Raw genomic sequence first — 17,565 nt, 5'->3', positions numbered from 1 at the left:
TTATTGGATAAGCGGATGAAGCCACTAGTCCATTGGTGAAAGTTGCCCAACAAGATTGAAAGATAAACACCACATACTTCCTCATGAGCTATAAAACATTGACACAAATAAGAAGTAATAAATTTTGAATTGTTTAAAGGTAGCACTCAAGCAATTTACTTTGGAATGGCGGGAAAATACCATGTAGTATAGGTAGGTATGGTGGACACAAATGGCATAGTGGTTGGCTCAAGTATTTTGGATGCATGAGAAGTATTCCCTCTCGATACAAGGTTTAGGCTAGCAAGGTTATTTGAGGCAAACACAAGGATGAACTAGTACAGTAAAACTCACATAAAAGACATATTACAAGTATTATAAGACTATACATCGTCTTCCTTGTTGTTCAAACACCTTACTAGAAATTATCTAGACCTTAGAGAGACCAATTATGCAAACCAAATTTTAGCATGCTCTATGTATTCTTCACTAATAGGTGCAAAGTATATGATGCAAGAGCTTAAACATGAGCACAACAATTGCCAAGTATCACATTACCCAAGACATTATAGCAATTACTACATGTATCATTTTCCAATTCCAACCATATAACAATTTAACGAAGAGGAAACTTCGCCATGAATATTATGAGCTAAGAACACATGTGTTCATACGAACCAGCGGAGCGTGTCTCTCTCCCACACAAGCATGATGTAATCCAATTTATTCAAACACAAACAAAAACAAAAGCAAACAAACAGACGCTCCAAGAAAAAGCACATAAGATGTGACCGAATAAAAATATAGTTTCAAGAGAAGGAACCCGATAATGTTGTCGATGAAGAAGGGGATGCCTTGGGCATCCCCAAGCTTAGACGCTTGAGTCTTCTTGATATATGCAGGGGTGAACCACCGGGTGCATCCCCAAGCTTAGAGCTTTCACTCTCCTTGATCATAGTATATCATCCTCCTCTCTTGACCCTTGAAAACTTCCTCCACACCAAACTCGAAACAACTCGTTAGAGGGTTAGTGGACAATAAAAATTCACATGTTCAGAGGTGACACAATCATTCTTAACACTTCTGGACATTGCATAAAGCTACTGGACATTAATGGATCAAAGAAATTCATCCAACATAGCAAAAGAGGCAATGCGAAATAAAAGGCAGAATCTGTCAAAACAGAACAGTCCGTAAAGATGGATTTTATTAGGCCACCAGACTTGCTCAAACGAAAATGCTCAAATTGAATGAAAGTTGCGTACATATCTGAGGATCATGCACGTAAATTGGCATAATTTTCTGAGCTTCCTGCAGGGCAGTGGGCTCAGATTCGTGACAGCAAAGAAATCTGGAACTGCGCAGTAATCCAAATCTAGTACTTACTTTTCTATCAACGGCTTAACTTGGCACAACAAAACTCAAAACTAAGATAAGGAGAGGTTGCTACAGTAGTAAACAACTTCCAAGACACAAATATAAAACAAAGTACTGTAGCAAAATAGCACATGGGTTATCTCCCAAGAAGTTCTTTCTTTTTAGCCATTAAGATGGGCTCAGCAGTTTTAATGATCCACTCGCGGGAAATAGTATTTGAAGCAAAAGAGAGCTTCAAGAGGCAAATTCAAAACAAATTTAAGTCTAACATGCTTCCTATGAAGAGGAATCTTGTACACAAATGAATTCATGAAGAACAAAGTGACAAGCATAAGAGGATAAAACACGAGTAACTTCAAGATTCTCAACATAAAGAGGGGAAACTTAATATCATTAAGATGCATACTACCATATTTCCCTCTCTCATAATAACTTTCAGTAGCATCATTGATGAAATCCACAATATACCCATCACTTAAAACATTCTTATCATGGTTCCTATGCATAGAAGTATCATTAAATTTGGCATAAGAAGAGTTATTCTCATTAATAGTAATTGGAGCAGGATTATTATCAAGAATTTGAACATGGTAAACAAGTTGCCTATTAAGGGGATTGTTTTTGGTAATCCAATCATGACTATGACAAGTTTCATAAGGATAGTTAGAACCTATATCATAGCTTTCTTTATAATAATCATTAGAGATCGGAGGCATAGTGTCATCATAAGAAATAGAATAGTTATCCTTCACAATCGGTTTATCTGTGTCCACACCATTATTGTTATTAGAAGGAGATGTATCAAGAACATAATGACCAGTAGCTAAAGGATTTGCAAACACCTCTTCCCCAAGCTTAGAGCTTTCTATATCATTATGGGAGGAAGCATGGATAGTACCGACACTATGGCAATTATTATCCTCATCATTTTCAGAATTAGTTTCCCGTAGATTTGCAATATCAAAAGTAGTGTGCTCATTCAAATCATGATTGCTAATGTATGTAAAGGGCATAGGAAGATCATCATATTCAGATTCATTATCACAATAATCATTAGGAGCAACATACTTACGGTTACCTATTGTTATCTCATATACGCGGGGATATGATGTTACCTCTTTCTTTTTATTCCCCTTCTTCTTCTTCTTCTTCATTCCCTTCTTCTTCTTTTTCTCTTCCTTCTCCTCGTTCCCTTCTTCGGGAAGAAGAGGCTTGAAAGGTGGCTTGTCCGCATAACCTGATTTACTTTCAGAAACAATAGAAGAAACTTGGGAGGATCCCTCCTTTTCGTTAATTAGTTGAAAACACACAACGGTCCTATCATATTTTGGCAAGGTGTCATCTTCTAAAATATTTTGTATGTAAGTATTTGTATGGCTATTATCAATGCAATAAGAAAAACACCCATGCAGGACATCATCAATATCAAGATCACTCATATGTAACAAAGAGATTTTTCTCGACAGCTTCTTCACACCCCAAAAATAAAGTAAGTTCATCATGCTGATTAGGAGTAATTTCATCATCACAATACAAATTTGCAGCACTCATTGGGTTCAAAATATCACTCGGAGGAGCATTGAAAATTAAAATGACCCACTTCATGGCAAACTTCACAAATAAAAGGATAGAGGGCACAAACTTTTTTACCAAGATCATCTAGAGCCCTAAACCACTTTCTAGTTTTTTCATTAGCATGATGGATGCAATATTCATCTTTGATTTGATTAATTCCACAAGGTCTATGTATTCCACAAAAATTAACATGCTTATAGGAAATAGCATTCTTAGGAGTTTGAGCATGCTTATTGCAATAATTAACAACAATTTCATTCTTCATGCAAGCCTCTTTAAAAGGTTCATGATACTTATCAAAATTATTTTTAGGCAATTCAAAATGAGAAGCAAAGGCTTTATAAAGATTTGCAGCAACTTGAGAGTCAAGACCATAAGTAGCACTCATATTTCGAAATTTATCTGTATCCATAAAAGCTTCAATGCATTCATAATCATAATTTATACCTGACTCTTTACCTTCATTGTTCTCCCATCCTTCGCCGTTGTCCTCAATCCGATCAAGGAGGTCCCACCTAGCTTCAACCTCCTTGCTTGTGAAAGATCCCTCCGAACACGCGTCCAGTATAGTCCTTGTGTTGTCCCGAAAGTCTCGCATAAAAATTGTTAACAATAACATTACGGGGGAGCTCATGAATGGGACATTTGAGCATTAGAGATTTCAATCTCCCCCACGCTTGAGAAATACTCTCTCCATCACGAGGATAAAAGTTATAAATATAATTCCTATCAATACGCACTTCATGCGGAGGATAAAATTTAGAATAAAAGAGAGATGCAATTTCCTCCCAACCAAGAGAATGCCTATTCTCCAACAATTTATACCAATGCGCCGCTTTACCGCACAAATGAAACGGAGAATAGCTTCTTCTTCACTTCATCCATAGAGATACCTGCACACTTGAATAACCCGCATAATTCATGCAAAAACAATGAATGATCTCTAGGATGGACAGTTCCATCCCCTTTATAGTGATTGTCCATAACACGTTCAATAATTTTCATAGGTATTTTATACGGAATACTTTCAGCAGGTGGATTTAAAATATCGAAGCATTATTAGAGTTATCGCATATGGGAGATAAAGCATTATCGAACAAATTTTCTCCCCTAAAGATGGGAAGCTAAAAAGACCACAAAAACTAGCTTCCCCAAGCTTAGACTTCTTCATAGCATTAGCAGTAATTGCATTCATACTAATAACATCGCTACTAGCATGCAAATAAGGTTCCATAGGTTTTTTAATTTTCGCATCAAACAATTCTAAATCAGGAAAAAGATTAAAAAGCTCACTAAATTTTTTGTTGTTTTCCATTATGCCTAACTAGTGTAAACAAGAAACAAAAAGATGCAATTGCAGGATCTAAAGGAAATAGCTTTGAGCACACACACAACGGCGCCATAAAAATACTTTACCCGAGACCGTAGTATGAGAGCCTTTTACCTTTCCTCCCCAGCAACGGCGCCGTAAAAGTGCTTGATGTCTACGTTCCCCCTCCTTTCCTCGTAGACGGTGTTGGGCCTCCAAGTGCAGAGGTTTGTAGAACAGCAGCAAGTTTCCCTTAAGTGGATACCCAAGGTTTATCGAACTCGTGGAGGAAGAGGTCAAAGATATCCCTCTCATGCAACCCTGCAACCACAAAGCAAGAAGTCTCTTGTGTCCCCAACACACCAAATAGGTGCACTAGTTCGGCGAAGAGATAGTGAAATACAGGTGGTATAAATAAGTATGAGCAAAGTAGCAGCGGTGGCGTAAAAGTGCTTGGCGTGTAGTTGATGGTGATGGTATTGCAGCAGTAGTAACGCAAGTAAAACAATGAAACATGCAAGTAGTAACGCAGCAGTAGTAAACAAGCAGTAGTAACTCAGCAGTATTTAGGAACAAGGCCTAGGGATTGCACTTTCACTAGTGGGCACTCTCAACATTGATCACATAACAGAACGTATAAATGCATACTCTACACTTTTGTTGGATGATGAACACATTGCGTAGGATTACACGAACCCTCAATGCCGGAGTTAACAAGCTCCACAATAATGCTCATGTTTAAGTAACCTTTAGTGTAAGATAGATCAACATACTAAACCAAGTACTAGCATAGCATGCACACTTGTAACCTTCATGCATATGTAGGAGGAATAGATCACATCAATAATATCATAATGATAATTAACTCCACAATCTACAAGAGATCATGATCATAGCCTACGACAAGAACCACACGGTGCACGCACTAGTCACCTTTACACACATGCAGGAGGAATAGAACTACTTTAATAACATCACTAGAGTAGCACATAGATGAATTGTGATACAAAACTCATATGAATCTCAATCATGTAAAGCAGCTCATGAGATCATTGTATTGAAGTACATGGAAGAGAGATGAACCACATAGCTACCGGTACAGCCCCGAGCCTCGATGGGGAACTACTCCCTCCTCATGGGAGCAGCAGCGGTGATGAAGATGGCGATGGAGATGGCAGCGGTGTCGATGGAGAAGCCTTCCGGGGGCACTTCCCCGCTCCGGCAGGGTGCCGGAACAGAGTTCTGTCCCCCGAATTGGAGTTTCGCGACGGTGGCGGCGCCCCTGGAGTCTTTCTGGAGTTTCGTCAATTCGTGTCGAGGTTTTAGGTCACGACGACTTAAATAGGCGAAGAGTCGGAGTCGGAGGGGGCCTGGGCTGCCCGGACCATAGGGGGCGCGCCCCCTTGGGCCGCGCCGCCCACAGGTGTGGGGCCCCCCGGCACCCCTCCGACCTTTCTTCGGTGCTCCGGAAGCTTCGCGTATTTCTAAGACTTTCGGCGTTGATTTCGTCCGATTCCGAAAATATTTCCTTACTAGGATTTCTGAAACCAAAAACAGCAGTAAAACAAAGAATCGGCACTTCGGCATCTTGTTAATAGGTTAGTTCCAGAAAATGCACGAATATGACATAAAGTGTGCATAAAACATGTAGATAACATCAATAATGTGGCATGGAACACAAGAAATTATCGATACGTTGGAGACGTATCACCTCTCCTTGTGTTAGTGTGACGCCGAGCCGGTCTTTGTAGACCTCCTTGTTTTTCCGCTCGTTCCTTGGTTGCACTAACCCCAATCATCTCGTGTGTGCGTTCCACATCATTCGTGTTTCCGTGATCACCATTTGGACATTTGATTTTCGGAACTTACCCACTTTTAACAATACACTTGATTTCGGATTTCATCATTTGGTTTTCCACCTCCCTCATCTACCACCATATTTGCTAGCTTTTGCGTGTGTTTTTGTGTGAGTACCCCAACACAAATCGATTTGCTCTCGGTATCGTTAGTTGACCCAATTCCATCACTTCAAGGTGAGACTCGAAGGTAGTTTCCTCCACTAACCACCACCATATAGCTATTGCCTTGATATCATGGATAGGAGCGGAGATAAAGCGAAGGAAGACAGAGTCCTCCCCAACAACAAGACGTTGGTTACACAACACAACCTATGGACTCAACGCCAAGAGTTCAAGGAGCAACTCACTTTGTTTGAGACGCGCATCGACGAGCAATATGAAGAAGTGGCGCACAACTTCACCATTGTGAACCAAGATATGTCTCTACTTCGTGAAGCTACGGACAACTTGATGATCAAATGGTGGCAAATCATGCGAACATGGAGCGGCACATGGATAGCCTCGAGCGTGCCATCAACAACTTGGGTCGTCATCACCGACACCGCTCTACTTCATCATCGTCAAGCTCGTCACAAGATTACTACTCTCATGATTGTCATATGTCCTCAAGCTCCAACTCAAGGCAAGGAGACCATCATCGACTTCGCCAACCACATGATCGCCATGAAGACTCACGCTCCAACTCGAGGCGAGGAGAGTTTCATCGCCATGCTCGTCCCCATTTACGTCCTCCACAAGAAGAAGCACTACATCATGACCGCCATCAACATGATCGCCATGCCCACCATGGGCGTGACGACCAACCCCACGACAATGTCATCCACAACATGGAACCGACACCTAATCGTGAGCCACATGTTGATGCTCAAGACCAAGGTCATCAAGCTCAACTGAGGCGTGATCTCCGGAATCATCCACGTCAAGAACAACATGAAAGAGGAGACCCGAAAATGGCTCAAGAGGAGGTTGCCAACAATGGGCGTCGTCAACAACCTCCACAACCTCGTCAAGATCTTCGACAACACCGTCATCGCGAACCAAGTGAAGCTAGTGTTCAAATTCCACACCAACCCAATGCTATGGTTGGCCGTGGAAGACCTCCTCACCCACCTCAAGACGCAAGAGATGAAGGCATCCGCCCTCGCCGACGGAACATGGAAGATGAAGAGAACATGTATGGCAAGCTCAAGTTCAACATGCCCAAGTTCAAAGGTGAAGACGATGCCGAGGCTTACCTCTCATGGGCATTCAAGGTTGACAAGATCTTCCGCATACACAACTACTCCGGTGCCAAGAAAGTGGCCATGGCATCTCTTGAGTTTGAAGATTATGCGAACACATGGTGGGAGAAAGTGGTCACCTTAAGGGAAGAAAAGGGTGAAGACCCAATTGACACTTGGGAAGAGATGAAGGAGGACATGCAAGCTAGTTTTGTGCCCGTACACTACAAGACCGACCTCTTCAACAAACTCCAAAAATTGAAGCAAGGTACCAAGACCATCGAGGAGTTCTACAAGGAGATGGAGTTAACTATGATGCGAGCCAACATCCAAGAATCCGAGAACCAAACTATTGCTAGGTTCTTCAATGGCCTCAATTACCCAATCAAGAGGATAGTTGAATTCCAACCGTACTCCAACATGGTTGAGTTGGTACACCAAGCTTCCAAGGCCGAGCGTCAAGTCAATGAGGACATCAAGTACTCCAAGTCCAAATCCTACTTTGCATCCAAGCTCGCCACAACCGCTCCTCCAACAAGTAACAAGCCTTCCGTTTCCTCTACACCATCCAAGCAAACGACTATCCTAAGTCGCTTGAAGCAACCGGTGACCACCACCGCCTCCTCAAAGGCCTCTACGGGACCCTCAAATGTCACTTGCTTCAAGTGTGGAACACAAGGCCACAAGTCCTTCGAGTGTAAGAATACCAAGGTCATGATCACTATGGAGAATGGCGACATAGAGACGCTAAGTGAAGGAGAATATGAAGCGCTTGTGCAAGCCGCCGTAGCTAATGAGGAAGATTACGATGAAGAAAGTGGAGAAGACCCTCTCCTATGTGTACATGACACAAGTCCCTCACTTGTGGTCACAAGGGTGCTCACGACTCAACCACAAGCTATAGAAGACCAACGGTGCAACATATTCCAAACCCGTGCTGGTATCGGAGGGAAGTCAATCAAGGTCATCATAGATGGAGGACGTTGTCACAACTTAGCAACCACCGAGATGTGTGAGAAGCTCAAACTCACACTCCGCAAGCACCCACACCCATACCATGTCCAATGGTTGAGTGACAAGGGCAATGTCAAGATACAACATACCGTCACCGTCAACTTCATGATAGGCCCTTATGAAGACACCGTTGAGTGTGACGTGGTGCCCATGAAGGTGTGCCACATGTTGCTTGGCCGCCCTTGGCAATACGACAACAAGGCAATACATGATGGACACTCAAATGTCTACACCTTCAAGGTCAAGGTCAAGAAGTTCGAGCTTCGCCCAATGACTTCTAGCCAAATCATCGCGGACAATGCAAAGGTTTTAGCGAGGGCACAACAACAACACATCCACCATAGTGACCTGAGAGGATAGGGAGCAACCCACCAAAAAGAGAGCGAGCGCCACAAGCCATACATGAGTGAGATAAAGAGTGTCCTCCTAGCCACAAAAAGCGAGTGGAGAGAAGTGCAAGAAAACCCATCCACCACTTTGCACTATGTGCTCATTTGCAAGGGGCCATCATCGGAGACTAATGACTTACCAACATTCCTTCGTCTTTGTTGTCTCTTTTCAAGGTGTTTCAAGATTTCTTCCCCGACGAGCTACCTCATGGGCTACCACCGCTTCGGGGCATCGAACACCGCATCGACCTCATACCCGGTGCTCCCCTTCCAAACCGCGCCGCCTACCGCACCAACCCCGAAGACACAAAGGAGATTCAACGCCAAATACAAGATCTCCTCGTGATGAGGCCTAAGGGCTATGATGTGCCCAGATCTCCTCGTGATGAGGCCTAAGTGTGTGGATGGGGAAAGATGTGAAAGGGGAAGAACACACACAAACACAAATCAAAAAACACACACAGCCCAACACAAACCAAATTTACTCCCTTGGTAGGTTAGACAAAGCCAATAGAACCACTTCTTAGAGAGACTCTTGGGTAGAATCTAAGAAGTGAGAGATTGGTGATGGAGATCCAACTAGAACTTGGATGAAAGAGGGGGAAGCCTTGAATCATCCATGAAGAGTAGAAATCTCTCAAGAGTGCCTTGATATAGAGAACATAGTTCTAGGGAGACAAAGTGATACGGGGTGGCTTTTGGACACCTCCTCCTCAAGACCGACAAGCCCTCCTCGTGGCCCAATGACACGAGCTCGGGCCAAAGCCATACATGATAAGGTGAATTCACTCCTTTCTACACTTGAACTCGACTCAACCTTCGACGGATTGCTACCTCATACCTCTGTCTATATGTGATTAGGTACCGATCTCGCCAAGGACACGAAGGGAGCGTCAAGGAGACGAGGAGAGGGAAGCCACATGGTTCATGGAAGAAGAAGGGAAGACCAAAGAGAAGAAGAAGGTCGCGAGCCGCCGGCCACAGCACCAGGCCAGCACTGCCACCCTGGCCGGCACTGCCGCCCCACCAAGGCCGGCACTGCCGGTGGACGCACCCCGGCACTGCCGGCCACTCTTCTCCAAAGACTACCGCCCCGAGCACGCTGGCACTGCCGGCCCCACCAAAGTCAACTGCATCTCAACCGCATATTTATCATCTATGGACATAAATACTTTATTGTAATGCCCCTTTTACCCCTGGACGGATCTGGGCCTATAAGTACCTCTTCCCACACCTCAATTAGGTTTTAGACAAGATTTGGCTTAAACTACTTTGAGCTTTGTCTCTCTAGAACTATGTTCTTTGTATCAAGGCAATCTTGAGGGATTTCTGCTCTTCATGGATGATTCAAGGCTTCTACCTCTTTCATCCAAGTTCTAGTTGGATCTCCATCACCAATCTCTCACTTCTTAGATTCTACCCAAGGGTCTCTCTAAGAAGTGGTTCTATTGGCTTGGTTTAACCTACCAAGGGAGTAAATTGGTTTGTGTTGGGTTGTGTGTGTTTTGATTTGAGATTTGTGTGTGTTCTTTCCCTTTCCCATCTCTCCCATCCACTTACTTAGTCAAATTTGTGGGATCTAGGCACATCCTAGCCCTTAGGCCTCATCAAATGGTATCTGCAGCTCTCGGTTAGCCCGGATTTGACCCCCATCCACCCAATTTCGCCCCAAAAAAATTTCCAAAAAATTCCTCAAAAATAGCCCTAAATTGCCTTTGGTCAGATTTGCAATTTTGTTGAGTTTTGAGTGGTTTTGATCCATGGATTTCGTGTTCCTATGGTAGATCTACACCTTCCCCAATTTTCACAGCTCAATTCCTTGTATTTCGGTGCGAATCGATGATTTTCTGGTCCAATTTCCGCTCAGTTCATTGAGCTGTTCGTCCAGTTCGTGCTCGACCGGCACTGCCGGTCCTGTTTCAACGGCACTACCGTGCTCACCGGCACTGCCGGTGCCTCCTCAGCGGCACTTCCTGTTGTGGGTATACTTCATGGGTGTACCATCGACAGTGCCTAGATCCGGCAAGCCCGGGTGGCCCATAGACGGTGATGTGGCATGTGGCCTATCGGGCGGCCCAGTTGCTGTTGATCATGAAGGATGAAGTCCGGCCCAGGATCAGGGAGCCGGATCCTAACCGACCTTCGGATGAAGCCGGATCCGTGAAGGCCCATTAGGGACCCGGATCCAGTACGACGTAGATGGAAGGCGAATCCTTGACGTACACAGCAAGATATTGTACCGTAGTTAGGCAACCTGTAATCTGGCTAGGACTCTCCATGCAAACCCTAGATCCGTGCGCCTTTATAAGCCGGATCCCGGGAGCCCTAGAGGCACAACCACAACTCATTGTAACAACGCGAAAGCGCCCAGATAATTACAGACAAGCAGCAGTAGGCCTTGCCATCGTGCGGTGGTCCGGCGGTGGTAAATCGCGTACCACCATCCCGAGGACTCTCCGCCCAATGGCCCCTACTTCTTCTCCCTCCATGAGGATCCCTCCTCTGGAGTACCGTCGAATAGGCAACGACAGTTGGCGCCCACCGTGGGGCCAGCGGCGTCTGGAGGCCGGAACCGGGAGGGTTCTACCTTCGGAGGTATCGGCGACACCATCGCCGTGGGGCGCATCAAGTACGCCGAAAACTTTCCGATCGTCCCTGAGGACGAGTGCTGGATTCCGGCTAAGACAAACCCCGTCAAGCTCTCCATCATCCCGATCGGCGGGATACACCTCTTCATCGGCGAGACCGTCGATTCCGACGGGAACGCACTGGTAAGTAACGCTGACGCGACCGCCGCTGAGCAGGACGCAGTCGCGAAGATCCGATCTGAGACGCATGAACTTCCAGAGGAAGATTCCGCCTTAGATCTGGAAAAATCAAAACCCACCCAATCCGTCCCTGAGCAGGAAATAAAGGTGGAAGACTAATGCAGATACACCTGGGTCTCCCAGGTGTTAGAGAAGCAAATGTGTCACTTCGTGCACTTTATAGCCCATACCGCAGGAGCCGCCCCTAAAGAAGCCGGAGCAGGCCCCATGCAGGTTGAGGCCCCGGAAAACAGCGACGCTCCGGATCAGCAGGAGGCTGTCGGAGAAAGCGACGCTCCGGGTGAAGAATCGATCCTGGGCAACCTAAGCCCAACATCCGACGATACCTCCTCGATGGACACTGAAGAGTACGATCGCAAGTTGAAAGAACTCGGAGGCGGTGAACAAATCGAAGTAGATTCCGCCCAGCCTAAGCAGGTTCTCGCAACCTTAGCGGCGCTGGATCAGCAGGAATCGGCTGATGAACACACCACTTCCGACCCGCAGCCATCCAATGCAGGATCGCCGCTATCGCGGGAACGACCACATAAGGAAGTCCTGTCCCCAGAAGAACTGGTTGAGCAGGCAGGCATGGACGCAATCGCACACTTAGAGATCCTCAACAAACCTATAACTCCTGACGATGCTGCAGATCTGGAGGCTCTAGAAGCCAAGAGGCAGGAGATGCTGGCAACAGCCAAAAAAATTCGCCACCACCGCAGCAGCAATGCTGGACGAGAGGAAAGAAGCCGCGCACTTTGTGGATAATTTTCTCAAACGAGAACGTGAGGTTGACGAACAACTGGAAAAAGTCAAGCAGCTCCAAAAGCACAGGGAAGACAAGGTCACCGAGCTTCAGTAGGAGGCCGATAAAATCAGGCGGGAGGCTATACCTCCCCGCAAGATCACCTTCGCGACCCCCACTGAGCAACAGTCATTCACTACTCCAAAGGATAACATGAAAAAGGCTGCGGAGATCTTGAAAAAGAAGGACGAGGAGATTGATACCGACTACATCCGTACGCTCGTTGCCTCCGCAATGAAGCAGCAGAGAAAGGCAGACACTTCGCGCAGGTTGGAATCCAACCCGGATCACTGTGCGTCTACTGCGCAAAAGGACGCCCACGCCAATCGCCATCTGGATGATGAATCGCACACAGGATCCACGGAGCGCAGAAGAAAAACCAGAGAACACCCAAATCCGATCCCCGTACCATCAAAGACGCCTCCGTCAGATCGGAAGAAGGGAAAGGATGCAATGTACGCTGGTAGGAACAAGTACCGGAACCCGTCACCTCCGCCAAACGGGTACCCGCATCCCCCACCCCCTCGCCGCCGTAGTCCAGCCGGAAACACCAGGCCCCATGGGGCTGGTGGAATCAATATCCGCGACAACGTGCTGCTACCGAGGACCGGAAACAGGGAGCGTACGTCGGAGCCCCGCCGGAACCAGAACAACGATCGTGAGCCTGAGCCCAGAAGGAGCCGGAACAATGATCGCGAACCTGAGCCCAGGAGCAGTCAGAATGCGGAACGCGAGCCAGAGCCCCACCGAAGCCGGAACGACGGAGGAGACTATCACTAAGGTGAAGGTAGCCACCGGAGCCGGAGCGAGCCGCGGGAAGATCGGCGGGAATCCGAGGGAGGAAGCAAAAAGTCTTACAGGACCCCTCGCAGGTCTCCCTCACCACCGCCAAGTGGAGGAGGTGGAGGCGGTGGCCGGAGATCTCGCTCCCGCTCAAAAACCCCGGACGGTGGCCAACGCGATGCCCGGGAACGCCTCAACGAGTACAAAACTGATTACATTGGCCCAAAGTGCTTTGGCGGGATGATTCGAGAGGAACCAAAGCCAAGGATGAACCTCAAGCTACCCGGAAACCTGAAGCATTATGATGGCACCGAAAGGCCGGATACCTGGATCGAGGATTACTACAATGCAGTAACCTTCGCTGGTTCAAACCCTAACATCGCCTGCCGCATGCTCCAGCTGTACCTTGTTGGTCCAGCCCGGATCTGGCTCAGTGAACTCGAGAAGAACTCCATCTTTTGCTGGTTTGACCTGAAGAACGCATTCGAGAAACACTTCAGGGGCACCTCCAAGAGACCTGCCACGACAAGCGACCTACACTCATGTATCCAGAAGAAGGGTGAAACATCAAGGAGCTTCCTCACCCGATGGTTGCAAACCAGGAACGAGTGCGAGAACGTTGATAACCGCACAACAATGCACGCCTTTATTGGTGGGTTGCAGAGAGGAGGACTGCTGCAGCACAAGCTTACTTGCTTGGTCAATGCAAACAAACTGACTTTGGATGACATGATCACCATCGCTAGCGATCATACTGCCGCCGATGACGACGCAGGCGGAGATCTAGCAGCTACAGCAATTCCCCTGCATCAGCAAAAGAAGAACCGAGATAACGGTAGCAGCAGCGGCACCAAGCGGAAAAATCCCCCTGATGACCAAAGAAGTGGCGGATCCGACTTGATCGCCATGGCTTTCCAGCTCGGAGGCCAAGGAGGCGGAAGAGGCCGCGGCCGCGGAGGCGGAGCTGGAAGGGGCCAGCAGCGTGGTGATGAGGTCACCGCTGCCGGAACCCGCGCTCCCCAAACTTATGAGGAGTATAGAGACATGCCCTGCCTGGCCCATCTGGATCCGGCTACAGGGAAGTCCACTCATACCAACCGCAACTGCAAGTGGGTCAATGATCTCAAATCTGACCCGGACGCAGGATACAAGCGAGCCCGGAAGTACCGCCCACGCGGCAAAGAAGACAAGGGCAAGAACAAGGACAAGGAGGAAGACAGTTCCGAGGCGATGGATGAGGATGATGCTTCGCCGGATCCCAAAGGTGGATCCGCACCTAAACCCAACCCCTTCGACAAAAAGAGCGTGGGCGTGTACCACACCTTCCTCGGAACCCCAACAGTCCGTGCAAGAAAATCAGCTCTCCGGATCCTGAACGCCACAGTTCCAGCTGTGCCGCAGTACGTTAGGTGGTCGGAAACTCCGTGTACGTTTGACAGGAAGGATCACCCTACTGTCATTCCGAAAGAGTGCTATGCCTTGGTTGTAAGTCCACACATCGATGGGTATGACTTCTCCATGTGCCTCATGGACGCCGGAGCCAGCCTTAATATCATGTACCTGGAGACTCTGGAGCGGATAAACCTTACCAAGGAACAGCTAAAACACAGCACCACTGAATTCCATGGTGTAGTTCCGGGTAAAAAGGCAAACTCCCTTGGCAGCATCAGACTTCCCGTGGCCTTCGGCGATGCCAATAACTTTCGCGAAGAGATGATCACGTTTGAGGTCGTGCCCTTCAAGAGCTCCTACCACGTCATCTTCGGCAGGCCCACCTACCACAAGTTTCACGCAAGAGCGTGCTACATCTACAACAAGCTCAAGATTCCGGGTCCAAAGGGTATGATTACCGTATCCGGAGACTACAAGAAGGCTCACGAGTGCGAGTTAGGCGAAGCCGCCTTCGCAGAGTCTGTGATATCTGGAGAGGAGCTGCAAGGCTACAGAGCCGCAGTGGATCCGCAAGAGATGCACACCACCAAGAAGCAGATCTCCAAACAGAAGACCTCGTTCTTGGCCGCGATAGAAACCAAGAAGCATGACCTCATCGTAGGCGACAGCTCCAAGCAGGTTTCAGTCGGAGCCAACATGGACCCCAAATAGAAAGACGCGCTCGTCGAGTTCCTCCGCGCTAACATGGATATCTTCGCATGGCAACCTTCTGACATGTCCGGAGTACCTAGGGAACTCGCCGAGCACTACCTCAATATAAATCCGGGGACTAAACCGGTGAAGCAAGCTATGCGACGCTTTGGAGATAAGAAGCACCGCGCCATAGGAATGGAACTAGCAAAGTTACTAGAGGAAGGTTTTGTAGTAGAACTTATCCATACTGATTGGGTCGGAAACCCCGTCCTTGTACCCAAAAAGAACACTGAAATACTAAGAATGTGCATCGATTACTCCGGCTTGAATAAGCATTGTCCGAAGGATCCGTTCCCCTTGCCGCGCATTGATCAAGTCATTGATTCGACGGCAGGCGCGGAACTTTTGTGTTTTCTTGACGCAAATTCCGGGTATCATCAGATCCGAATGAAGAAGTCCGACCAAAAGGCGACCTGGTTCATCACCCCGTTCGGCACTTACTGCTATGTCACCATGCCCTTTGGTTTGAAAAATGCAGGTGCCACCTACCAACGTACGATGCAGCTGTGCCTGAAGGACCAAATTGGCTGGAACATGCACGCTTACGTCGACGACATCGCGGTCATGTCCCGGAAAGGATCCGACTTGATAAGCGACCTCACAGAAACCTTTGAGAACCTCCGACGGTACAAGATGATGTTGAATCCGCTGAAGTGCGTCTTTGGCGTTCCAGCCGGAAAACTCCTTGGCTTCATAGTCTCTCACAGAGGCATCGAAGTTAACCCGGAAAAAATCAAGGCAATCCTGTATATCAAAAGGCCAACTTGTCTCAAAGATGTGCAACGACTAACTGGCTGTGTTGCAGCAATCAGTAGGTTTGTTAGCCATCTTAGCGAGAAGGCGCTACCTTTGTACAAATTGCTGAAGAAAACAGACAAATTTGTCTGGGACGACGCAGCAGATGCAGCACTTCAGGGGTTGAAGGCAATATTCACCTCCCCACCTATACTGGCCGCTCCAGAAGAGTCAGAGCCCATGCTCCTTTACTTGGCAGCTACCAACAGAGTCATCAGTCTCGTCGTCGTGGTGGAACGAAAGGAAGAAGGTCACGAGTATGGAGTCCAAAGGCCAGTCTATTAAATTAGCGAGGTACTGACGGAATCCAAGCAAAGATATCCTCACTTTCAGAAGCTAGCCTACGGCGTGTTCCTAGGCAGCAGGAAGCTGAGACACTACTTCCAAGAGCACCCGGTAACAGTCGTGAGAAAGGCTCCGCTGTCGACGATTCTCAATAACGCCGATGCAACAGGACACACAGCAAAATGGGGCATTGAATTGTCCGCCTTCGACATCAATTACAAAGCCAGGACTGCGGCCAAATCCCAGGTCGTGGCAGATTTCATCGCAGATTGGACAGAGGCTCCGGATGCAAATCTGGAGCCGGAACCAGAAACATGGGTCATGCACTTCGATGGATCCAAGCAGCATCATGGCTCAGGAGCCGGAGTCACCCTGAAGTCCCCCACCGGAGAAGAAATGCGAGACGTTCGCAGATTCACTTCGAAGCTACAAATAACATGGCGGAATCGGGTACTACGTCGCGCATCGCTAAGGAAATTGGGATCAAGCACATCATATGCTGCGGAGATTCCGACCTGGTGGCACAACAAGTAGCCGGAACCTGGAACGCCAGAAACTCCGTTATGGCGGCCTACAGAGACGAAGTTGACGAGATCGCCAAATGCTTCCTCGGATACAAAGTCAAGTACGTCAGGCGAGACGATAACACAGCGGCAGACATGCTATCCAAGCTCGGATCCGGCAGGAAACCAATTCCGCCTGGCATCTTCCTGGAGGACTTACGGATACCCTCTGTAAAGGGAGCTAACCCGGAAAATCCGGATATGGCAGTATCTCCGGCTAGAGAAGTGATGGCTATCATTCCGGCCTGGACACAGTCGTTCTTGGATTACCTCATTGATCGAAAGTTGCCAGAGGACGAGGTCCTCGCACGACAGATCATAAGACGAGCAAGATCCTACACAATAGTTGATGGACAGCTCTACAAACGAAGTGCAACTGGGGTATTTCTCAAATGTGTCTCCAATCAAGATGGCATTGAAATCCTCAGAGAGATCCATGCAGGGGATTGCGGGCATCACGCCGCCCCCAGGTCCCTCATTGCAAAAGCTTTTCGGCTTGGATTTTACTGGCTCACAGCTAAAGAAGACGCTGATAAACTGGTAAAAACTTGCCGAGGTTGTCAGTACTACGCTACTCAACCAAATGCTCCAGCCCAAGAGCTAAAGACCATCCCTATCACCTGGCCGTTTGCGGTCTGGGGGCTCGATATGGTTGGAAAG

Source organism: Lolium rigidum, chromosome 5 (genome assembly GCF_022539505.1).
Source record: "Lolium rigidum isolate FL_2022 chromosome 5, APGP_CSIRO_Lrig_0.1, whole genome shotgun sequence".
In the NCBI taxonomy this organism is placed as follows: domain Eukaryota; kingdom Viridiplantae; phylum Streptophyta; class Magnoliopsida; order Poales; family Poaceae; genus Lolium; species Lolium rigidum.
The sequence above is the reverse complement of the archived record's forward strand: the minus strand, read 5'-3'. Positions refer to the sequence as shown.